General features: G+C 44.2%; 1 protein-coding gene across 4 annotated transcripts in view; it reads left to right on the top strand.

The window, feature by feature from the left end:
• Window positions 1-10,224: 10,224 nt before the first annotated feature.
• PLEKHA1 (pleckstrin homology domain containing A1) overlaps window positions 10,225-10,685 on the top strand; it is a 56,095-nt gene continuing 55,634 nt past the window's right edge. For all 4 annotated transcript variants that reach the window (XM_015425403.1, XM_015425405.1, XM_015425404.1 and 1 more), the window contains exon 1: window positions 10,225-10,307. The gene's annotated coding sequence lies outside the window, so the exon portion shown is untranslated. The remainder of the gene's footprint in view (window positions 10,308-10,685) is intronic.

The following is a 10,685-nucleotide window of genomic DNA, read 5'->3' as shown; positions in this document are numbered from 1 at the left end:
AGCTCTCTCAGCCCCATGGGGTGTCTGTTGTGGGGAGAGGAAGGGAAGGAGATTGTATACTGCTCTGAGACTCCGAAGGGCAGGGTATAAATCCAACTCTTCTTCTTTGGACTGGAAAATGGAGTAGAAATCCTTTGAGTTTTATACCAGAAGTAACCACAATGCTACTCAATCAACTAGAATTCTTAGGGTTGAGCAACTGGTTCCTAGCAAAGACTTGCATCTCCAGTTATGCCCGAGCTGAATATGTATAACAGCTGGCAAAAAGATGTTTCCAGCTTTCCTCAACAGGTAGAAGATGAAGATTGAGTTAAACATTTCATTACCACAGCCCCTCTCTTATCAGATCTTTGGCTTTCCCGTAGTCCCGTAGTCCGGCTGAACTGAGTGACACTGCTCTGCTGTCTTGAACTTCTTCAGATAGAAAAGGCAGGGCATAAGATTTTTTAAAATAAATAAAAAATACTTCAGAGAAAATTATTTGTGGGTTTCATCCTAGCGCAGGGGATGAAACTTTCAAATCATTTTCTCTGAAGTATTTTTTATCTATTTTAAAATAGTAAATAAGTCTTAGCATGTCATATAAGGAATGACTGTTGAAAGCATTCCCCAACTGTTCTGGCTCCTGAAAATTTGTATCTGTATATCTAGTATACTGTATTAATATTACTGGGAATAAATATTTTACATTTAGGTACAGCTGGGGCTTATAATTATGTATAGTAAGACATTATATTGGGCTCTGCTTGCTAAATCCAAGTACTCACAGAATTTCCATTGATATTCATTCAAAATAACTTTAAAAAGCATCACAAAACACACAAGATTGGGTATTTTTATTATGTCGAAAAAGAGGTTACAATGACTGACTCTTGAAAATGAGCAAGCAGCTGATTAAATGGATAAAATAAAAATATTAGGTTAAAATAAAAATATTATCTCTGACCTATTTATGGATAAAATACATAGTTGAAATGTTATTCTTGAGCAACTGCTGCTGGTTACTATTTTAGTTAGAACTTCTACAAGGTCCATCAGTATCATTTATGTACGACTACAAACTTAGCTCCTTCCCCTGGATTGAAACCAATAACAGTTATCTTTGGTCTTGCTGCATTATATATAGCTCTACTGGTTTAAAAAAGGCTCCCACAAAGGTTTTACATAGAAGCTGGGCATACAAACTACAAAGATGTTAAGTAAATTTGATAATAAAACTATTATTTTAACTAAAGTAAACTAAATTAATTTTAACTAAACTAAAAAAAAAGATGTGGTAGCGAAGAAAAGATTAACTTTGGTTGGATCATACTCCAAGTTTACAAAATTTGTGCCCATTGTATATGTGCAGAGGGGAGACCTCCTGACAATCTCTCCCATTGCCCACCAGCATCTCAAAGGCCCAGTGAGGGGGGGAATGGGGGTAAAGAGGGAGCATGCCAGTATTGCACTCATGCATGATATCACTTTTGGCAAAACCTAGAAATGATGCCTTGATGAAGAAGAGTTGGTTTTTATACCCAGCTTTTCTCTACTTTAAGGAGTCACATAGTAGCTTACAATCACGTTCCCTACCTCTCCCCACAACAGTCACCTTGTGAAGTAGGTGGGGCTGAGAGAGTTCTGAGAGAACTGTGACTGGCCCAAGATCCCCCAGCAGGCTTCACGTGGAGGAGTGGGGAATCAAGCCCAGTTCTCTAGAAGAGGCCATAAAGATGATTCTGCGGCAACAGCCATTGTTGTATTCTCCAGGAGAATAAATGCATATCCTCTGTTCCAAAATACTGTATTTCAGTGCTGGGGAACAATGATATTCCTACAGGTAGCAGACAGACTGTGAAGAAGAAATGAGATACAAATGTGCAGTTATGACACAATAAATGGGCTGTGCCCAAAGACCCTATGTTTGATTCTTCTGTTTAGAAAGGTTGACCAAACCCAGAAATTAACTGACAAATGACTCAAGGAAATGCCATTGTTTGAAAAGAATAGGCTAGGGAAACCCTTTACCTGCATGACATAGCAACTGTCCTCCCATCCAAAACAAACAGCTTTGCTAAACTGAAGGTCATAGTTGTTCATGTGTGAACAAGCAACTATGTATACCCTTCCTACCAGTATTGTATAGAATAATAAACATCTCTGAACAACAGGAAAGCAACAAAGTGAATAAAAGAACAAAAAACTCAAAAGAACAAAAAAGTGTACATGGAAAAAAACCAAAGAGGAAGGAAGTACATTGGTCTTATTTTAGGCTTTTAGTATATTCACCTTACTTGAGCTTCTGCAGCTACACTGGAAGACTAAATAAGCTGCTACAATTTCCCTAGAATATGCAAAACTGTTTTATATTAACTCAGACAGACAGCCCCTCCAACTAGTACCAGTAGCTTTGGCTCTTTAGGGCCTTAGAAAAAGGTTTTCCCAATCCTGCTACTTGAGAAGCTTTTACAGGGAGATTCTGGGAACTGAATCCTGGGCCTTTTCCAGGCAAATCATGTGTTTAGGCTTGCCCACCAGCAGCTCACAACCAGCTGAAGTTTAGAGGTGGGGGACAGATGAACTGTCACAATTCTCTAGGAATTGCCAGAAACTCTAATGTAAAACCACAGAGTTTCCAGATTTTGCTAGAGCAATGTGATTTCACTTTCAGGTTTTCAATGGAAGTGATATAATGCTGTTGCCAACAGGAGCTGGAGGTGGGAGATCTCCTACCCTGGTGGGCAAATGACAAGCCTACACACACTCTGCCACTGAGGTATAATCACCTTCCAGGTCTGCAGCCAATGAATGCAAAATTAAAACACTGCATAATGAGCAATAAAAGCAAATGTTTACAAGCACCAGCTTAGAACCAGCCTGCCCACAACATATTTACTTAGTCATTTGTGGCCTAAGAGAAAAAAAACAAAGGACTAAATTGGGTAAAATTTCCTCATCTGTTCAACTAGTAAATTCTTATTCACCACAAGTCTGAGCATATTTACATCTTGGCTCCAGCATTTGTCAAACAGATGTGTGCTTTTTCCTAATGCCTTAGGATATAATGCCTCCCCACTTGTCCTGCTGTTACTTGAGCAATCTTTCACCAACAGATACTAGACCAACAAAAGAAATCACAAAAGGCCCTGTATCAACAAAACTGCTCTCAGTAGACCGTAACTTTCTGCAGACTAATACTATGGGGTATGTATATTCAATGACTTTTATTTAAAATAAAGTGCTCATGGGAACATTTGTTAAAAGCAGGCAGCTAATATTATTTATGGAAATGTTACTGAAATGCAAGGTGCCAATGCTCATTTTGTTCACTGACTTTCAGCTTGATGGTCATGACTCAAAAGTGGATTGGGACAAACCTCTGATGGTGTTACCACTATCTTTTTTTTTTAAGTCTTTTTCTTAAGAGAAGGCACAAGCAAGAGAAAGAAAGAGGAAGAAAAGTCAGTCACACAGGAAGAAAGATGACAAACATATATGGAAAAATAAGCATTGGTTCCATGTTGCATACATGTTGTCAGCGTTCCGAGGGTCTCGGGGTAGGAGTGGGTCATGCGGGACGTCCAGGACGACAGCCAAACCTTAAAGTCCAAGGGTCGCCTCAGACTGGGCTCTCAGTTACTTCACTCGAGAGATTCCCAGTTGGTTTCAGGCCGACGGGTGCGAGTGGACTCGACCTCTCTGGTCGGCAGCTCCATCCTCTCCGTCTCCTTTCCCGAACGCCCACCAATCCTCCTCGGCTTCCACCCGTGGTTCTCTTTATTTGGTGTAGCTGTCTCACCTGCGTCCCCCACTGCCCACTCCTTAAAGACATATAGCCACGATAATAAACCCCCCTGCATTCTCCCACCCATCTCTTCGCCTTCCAGCCCCTTGCTGCGTTGCCCAGTCTCCTGATTGCCCTGCTCTTCCTCCTTTTCCAGCTGGGCATCCTCTGCCAGGCCATCCGGCCAGGATTCCAGGCCCTCCCGGGAAGGGTCGCACTCCTTGCTTAGCTGGCTGTCGACTGCTAAAGGGGATGCTTCCAGCATAGGCAGGAGGGGGTTGCCCTTTACCTCCTGACACATGTTTATATTGAAGACCATTCAGTATCAACCAAACGTTTCAGGTATTTAAATCTAATGTTTTCTGAAATGAGGCAAGCACCAACATACACAACATCTAAAATAGGTAAGTGTGGAGTGGCGTATCCGAAATCCTAACCCAAATGACAACTCACCTCGAAGACAAGGGATCAGAACTCAACAGCAATAGTGCCAGGTGTGTGCACATTAAGCATGCAACTGGGTGCTCTTCATAATCACGGGTGAAATGAAGCACATGTGGTTCATCAATAGGACTGTCAGATCTGGGTTGAGAAATACCTGGAGATTTTGGGGGTGGAGCCTGGGGAGGGTGGGGTTTGGGAAGGGACTTCAGTGGAGTATAATGCCATAGAGTCCATCTTCTTAAGGGAGTTTTCTCTTCTCCTTTTATAAGCAATAGAATGCAAGATTTACCAGCACAGAGGTAATGTAATCAGACCTCATGGAGAGGGTTTTGTCCCTGCTTTGGGTCCGGGAACCATAATATGCTGTTAGAGGGCCACAGTACAGGGATGATAGCAAAACATTTAATATACACAAATAACTGCAAATCCATGAAAAGCCAATGACCCTACATAAATTTGGTAGGAAAAATTGCCATGGTAATTGCAAAGCATTGTTCACAGCTGACTTCAGCATTCATTGTTGCATTCTGATTACAGCTTTTGTTTCATTATAAAGTACAGTGACTGAATGTCTTCCTGGAACAAAGATGTATTTGCATGCAACCCCTGACTGTTAAAGAGGCTGGTTTATGCTTTAAGGACAAAGAAGATCTTTTATTACTGCACACTGGACAAAAATATTCTAAAGAGAACAAAGCAGAAGTTATCAGAAAAGCTAGATTTACAGCAGCTTCAGAAATTATTAGCACATACAATTCTTGGTTCCTCAAAGCTTCCTAAATATTTGAAGTAATATTTAAACCTATTAGCCTTCTGTCTTAAAAGAAGGAAAGTCTTTAAAAATTAAAATACGTGTTTACTTAAATTTGTTTGGTTGCTGTTAAATTAACTGCATCCGTTTATGTAAGAGATTGCTTGCATATGCCATCTAATCTCATTTGGTCCAAAAATAGATAGACACCTACACAACACACAGTTTCACATCTTTTCTGAACAACACAGCAATTACTGTCGATTAAACTTACCTGACCACTGGAAGTGAAATACCTTTTGATTTTATAACAACAGCATGCAGCAGAATAAAAATACAGAATCTTTGTATTATGTGATGCTTTGGAATCCACACAATTTAGGGTTACCATATTCTCTTTTTTGCTTTTCAAAATATGGTAACCCTAAATTGTATTTCCTGACTGCCTACTTCAAACAAGTGATCACTATGACAAATCTCATTTTAAATACCCCTACTATTTAAGCTGTGATAATTGCTACTACTAGGAATATTTCTAACCTTCCAACCCAAAAAGAAAACATTTTCATTAGTTTTTTAAAAAGAGCCCAAGAGAAGATGGACACACACACACAAAAGAACAGGGGACATCTGGTAACCCTAGCATAATTAATATACTTATAACAATGCAAATAAGTTAATTGATGACTCTTGCTGAATCGTTCTAGATCCTAGTGGTTATGGGCCTGCTGGAGAAACAAATCAATACAGCTACAAAAAAAAAAAGCTTTTAGCTTAGTCTAGCCTGGAAGAAGTACCCCCCTCCCGACTGCATGCTTGGATCCATGCCACAATAGAAACGAAAATACCTGGAAATTCTCAAGCCACAACAAATAGTTTTTTTTTCCTTTGGGGGGGGGAAATATATTTTTTTTTGAAAAACTGAAATATATACTACTAGGAGTAGGGCCCGTTGTGGGAAGAAATATGACGAGTTCCAGAAGGAAGCTCCAGGTGAGTGTCCCGGCTGTGGCTGGTGGGGCGGCAGGGTGTGTGTGTAGGATCCAGAACACACACACACTGACTGGTGGCTCAGAACTCCTGATATAGGGCAAAATGCTGCCTGGGGGGGCATGCTGGCGTGTTTGCCCCAAAACAATGACTTGATTTGATTGATTTAATTTGTATCCCGCCCTCCTGGTCAAGGCCAGCTCAGGGTGGCTTACGGAACAGGATAAAAATTCCAACAATACATATAAAAGCACAGTAACAGTTAATATAAATACGATGTTAAACCAAACAAAATAATAAAGTGCCAGCATAGTACTTCGCTTTTAAGAGATTTCCAGAGTTCGAACAATAGTTTGGGGGAGGCTTGATGGATTTACCTGGGTGCAACTATACGTGCTAATGTTTGCTTGATGACCCTTGAGTACCAGCTAGGAAAACGATCAGGTTCAGAGACTAGTGTTAATTAGGGTAAATGAGGCAGGGTATGGGATGAGATTAGTTGGTAGTTTATTATTGTCCTTAATTATGTATCTCCGGAAGGTAGGGTTGCCAAGTCCTCACCTGTTGTATAGCGGGGGAGTCCAGTCTTTGTCTGGGAGTCCGCGCGCGTGCCGCAATTACATCACCCGGAAGTGACGCAATCACGTCAGGCACGTTGGAGGCGGGGTCACAATCATCCGAGGGAAAACCATAGAGTTTTCCCTCGGATGATTGTGGCTCCGGCCCCAACGTGCCCAACGTGATTGCGTCACTTCCGGGTGACGTGCTGATGCCGGGCATGGTGCGTGCTTTGGGGTGGGGTTCCCCCCGGGGCCCAATCCGCCTGCGGCCCCCCAGGGGGACTTGGCAAGCCTACCGGAAGGTGAGGAGAGGGCCGCTCCTGACTTACCTTCCAAAAACATTTTCCCAGGCACTGACCTGGCTGGCATCCATGTTTGTGTCACTTCGGGCCAGGCAGTGTATTGCATTTATGATTTTGGAAGGTGATACTATATGAAGGGTGTTTTTATTTCTGACTGTCAAACTGTCCCTCCGCAGAAGGAGGGGTCTGGCTCCCGACAGTAGGGCCCACTGGGAGACAGAGGAGTCTTGACTTTCTAAACTGAAGCTGGCTATGCAGGAACGTACATCATATGGCACTAGGGCTCTGAATGTATAGCACTGCTCTTAGGGAGTTGGGTTAATATTGTCACAGATCGTGTGCTTGCCAACCATATGCATATTTGTGCACAGTTGCCTTATAGCAGGGGTGAGGAATATTTGGCTCTCGAGCCGCATGCGGCTCCTGGCCAAAATGAATGCGGCTCTTTGCCTCTTATCATTATTTTGTATACTGTGGCTCTTTGCCAAGTTTGGATTTTGTTATGCTGCTTCTGAGGATGGACCTCTGAGGAGAGATCTCCGAGCGCATAGTCCCGCCCCCAGGCTGCGTCATCACGTCGTTTGCCAAGTTTGGATTTTGTTATGCTGCTTCTGAGGAGGGACCTCTGAGGAGAGATCTCCAAGCGCGTAGTCCCGCCCCCAGGCTACGTCATCACGTCGTGTGAGTGTTTGTCTGTTTTGGCAGGTCACTGCGTGGTGTGGCTCTCTGACTCTCACAGTTTAAAATTTTGGCTCTTTTTGTCGAACTTGTTCGCCACCCCTGCCTTATAGGATCATATAGGAATATTGTTGTTGTTTAGATTTAAGTCCTGGCCCTGTGATTCATAACACTAACAAAGCAGAATTTAGGGTAGGAAACACAATGACAATCTTGCTGCATCCAGTCTTGTACTTTTTTCTTTCTTTCATCATTATGAGTCATGCCAGAGTGTTGTAGCAATGCAGGACGATGGGCCCAGGACTCTGCATGGGGAACTGTTGTCACAGGTTGATATACATGACAGCAATATATTGTCAGATGAAGCTCTTATGTGGGACAGAACTGAATACAGAAGGAACATAGTGTAGGCAAGATGGGGGAAACTTGTATACATGAACTATATAAAGGGAATTAAGTGATTATAGTTCCTGTCAGGGTGTACCAAGGTTGACCTGTGGTAAGAAGAGTGAATGCCACTTTGTTACAACTCAGATGTGTAAGCTTTAGAATCAGTGGGCCAGACCTTCAGCCCTGGAAGCAATTGGGGGGGGGGGGTTGAACTGGTAGCCCTTAAGTTTCACTATAAAGCACTACTCTGATCCAGGATCACAGATGCTGGAGTATTTTAAATGTTAACTACAGCTTTCTAGAGGAAAAAAAACAATTACTGTAATTTATTGCTACAATTATCATTTACCATGAGCTTCATAGCTGATGTGCCTAACATCAGTCATTGCTATCATATAAAAACCTGGGAGAGATTTAGACCTTAGTCACATATTTTCTTTTTTTAACCCCTCCCCAGCAAAAGCAGAGTGGAAAGAAAAAAAGAACCCTCCCTCCTGTCCACACAGTACTTCCATTGCACTTGCGAATACTTTATGGCTAAAGGACTGAAAATATCCCTACTATAGACATCTGCTGGCTAATGCACATAATGATACCAGTGAGGGTTAATCCATATAATACTTTCCCTTCTATTCCAGATAGAGTTGCCAGCCCCCCCAGTCGGGGTGAGGGTTCCCCCACTTTTCTGGGCTCCTCCCTGCCTCCTCCCTGGGTGGGAAACCCCACCCACATATGGTCCGAAACACAGCACAATGATGTCACCTGGAAGTGATGTCATTGTGCTGCCAACGTCACATGGCAATCCTCTAGTTTTTGGTCAAAACTCTGTGGTAAATTTGGGTTCAAACCATAGATTTTTGCCCAAAAACTAGAGCGTTGCTGCATGACATCAGTGGCATGATGACACCACTTCTGGGTGATGTGAGTACACTGCATGCACTTTGCACACGCAGCAGAAGATCCTGGCAAGGCCCAAAGATCCCCCCCCCCCCAGGAAGAAAGTAGGACCTAGTAACCCTAGTTCCAGAAGCTTATTTACTCTTTTAGGAAACATTTGAAAGCTTTTTAATTTTTTTCATTCTTATTAGATGCCAATCACTTCCTAGTAAACCACTCCAGCAGGGGTGCTCAAGTCCACCCCAAAATCTCCAGCAATTTCCCAACCTGGAGCTGGCAACCCTAAGGGAATAAACAGAAGAAAAAAAACACATGAATACCACTTCCCCCACAGTTCACCCCATATATTATTTTTTTCCTGATTATACTTGAAACTGTAAATTCCTCTGCTCTCGAACTCCAGGTCTTCGGAGTTTATAGACTGTGTGCATGCTGTCTTCTTAGAAAAGGCAACTAGGAGACTCTTGCGTCTGACCTGTTCACTTCCCATCTCTGATGGCTAAGTATGATTTTAGGCGTATCTTTGTAACTGGTGTGTTTTTACAGTGCAATCTTAAACAGAGTTACACCCTTCAAATCCATTGAAGGCAATGGGCTTAAAAGTGTGTAACTCTGTTTAGAAACGCACTGTATTAATCTAAGTGCTATGAACAGCACTCACACTTTATGGTCAGAGATATGGCTATGCTGTGATTATTCTGTATTTTCTTCTTAATTTTACCTGATAAAGTCCCAATAAGGTTTACCCGTAAGAACAGGCACGCACATACGTGTGGAGTTAGCGATCACGCTCTAATTTAGTCCTCTGCAGGGCCTAGGGTTTGTGTCTGCCCCACAAGAAAAGCCAATGTGGGAATTCCGTATCGTTCTTCTTCTTAATTTTACCTGATAAAGTCCCAATAAGGTTTACCCGTAAGAACAGGCACGCACACACGTGTGGAGTTAGCGATCACGCTCCAATTTAGTCCTCTGCAGGGCCTAGGATTTGTGTCTGCCCCACAAGAAAAGCCAATTGTGGGAATTCCGTATCGTTCCCGAAATAAAAGTTTTCCCCTTTGTATAGAACAGCCCTGTAGAGCTACTGCAGGTCCAAGCACGTCCCCTTCAGTGCTGAGGAACGGGGAATACAAATCCCAGCGTGCAACGGCTTCTAGGTAATCGCGAGACGCAGAGAGGCGCTCTGCGACTACACGGTCCAGGAACCCCTCGCGAAACAAGGCCATCTTGCGAGCTTCCTTGTAAGCAACGCCTTTATGGGAACTGTAGTCCTCAAGCCCAAAGGCCGGCTTGGTTCAGTCACAGTAAGAGAACTCGGCGCAGGCGCCTAGATGTAAAAGGCAGTTCCTGTAGCGTACTGAAGCAACTAATAAAGTTTCTCCTCCGAGGAGGGAGGGGGGGAACCCAGCTCGAGCGCTGAGAGGAAAAGAGGGCGGGACCGAGCGCTGGGGAGCGGCGGAGCGGCGGCTGGTCCGGCTTCGCGGGGCTCTCTGTTCTCCGGGGCTCCCGCACAGGAATTTGCCTGGGCTTGAGTGAGTACCGGGCGACCGAAGGCAGGGAAGAGGGAGGGAGAAAGAGAGCGAGGCCGGGCCGGGAGAGGAGCGCGGGTCTGAGGGGGAGGCGGCAGCGACGAGAACGTCTCGTAGGCGTGTAGTTATGCGGAGGTGTGGGCGCGAGGGTCGCGGCAGCGAGTGGGCGTCCGGGGAGGATGGGGCGAGAGGGCTCAGTTGCGTGGGAGTCCGGCGGCAGGGCAGAGGCGGCTGCGGGGGCAACAAGCGTGGGAGGGGCGGGAGGGGGAGAAGGCAGGTGAGGGGATCCCGGGCCGGAGGAGGGAGCTTCGTGTGGGAGGGTGCGATGGGCGGGCGGGCGGTGTGACTGTGTTTCTTCAGAGGGGGGCGCGGGGGCGGCGA

Source organism: Gekko japonicus, unplaced genomic scaffold (genome assembly GCF_001447785.1).
Source record: "Gekko japonicus isolate JY-2015 unplaced genomic scaffold, Gekko_japonicus_V1.1 scaffold183, whole genome shotgun sequence".
NCBI lineage: Eukaryota > Metazoa > Chordata > Lepidosauria > Squamata > Gekkonidae > Gekko > Gekko japonicus.
The sequence above is the reverse complement of the archived record's forward strand: the minus strand, read 5'-3'. Positions and strand labels throughout refer to the sequence as shown.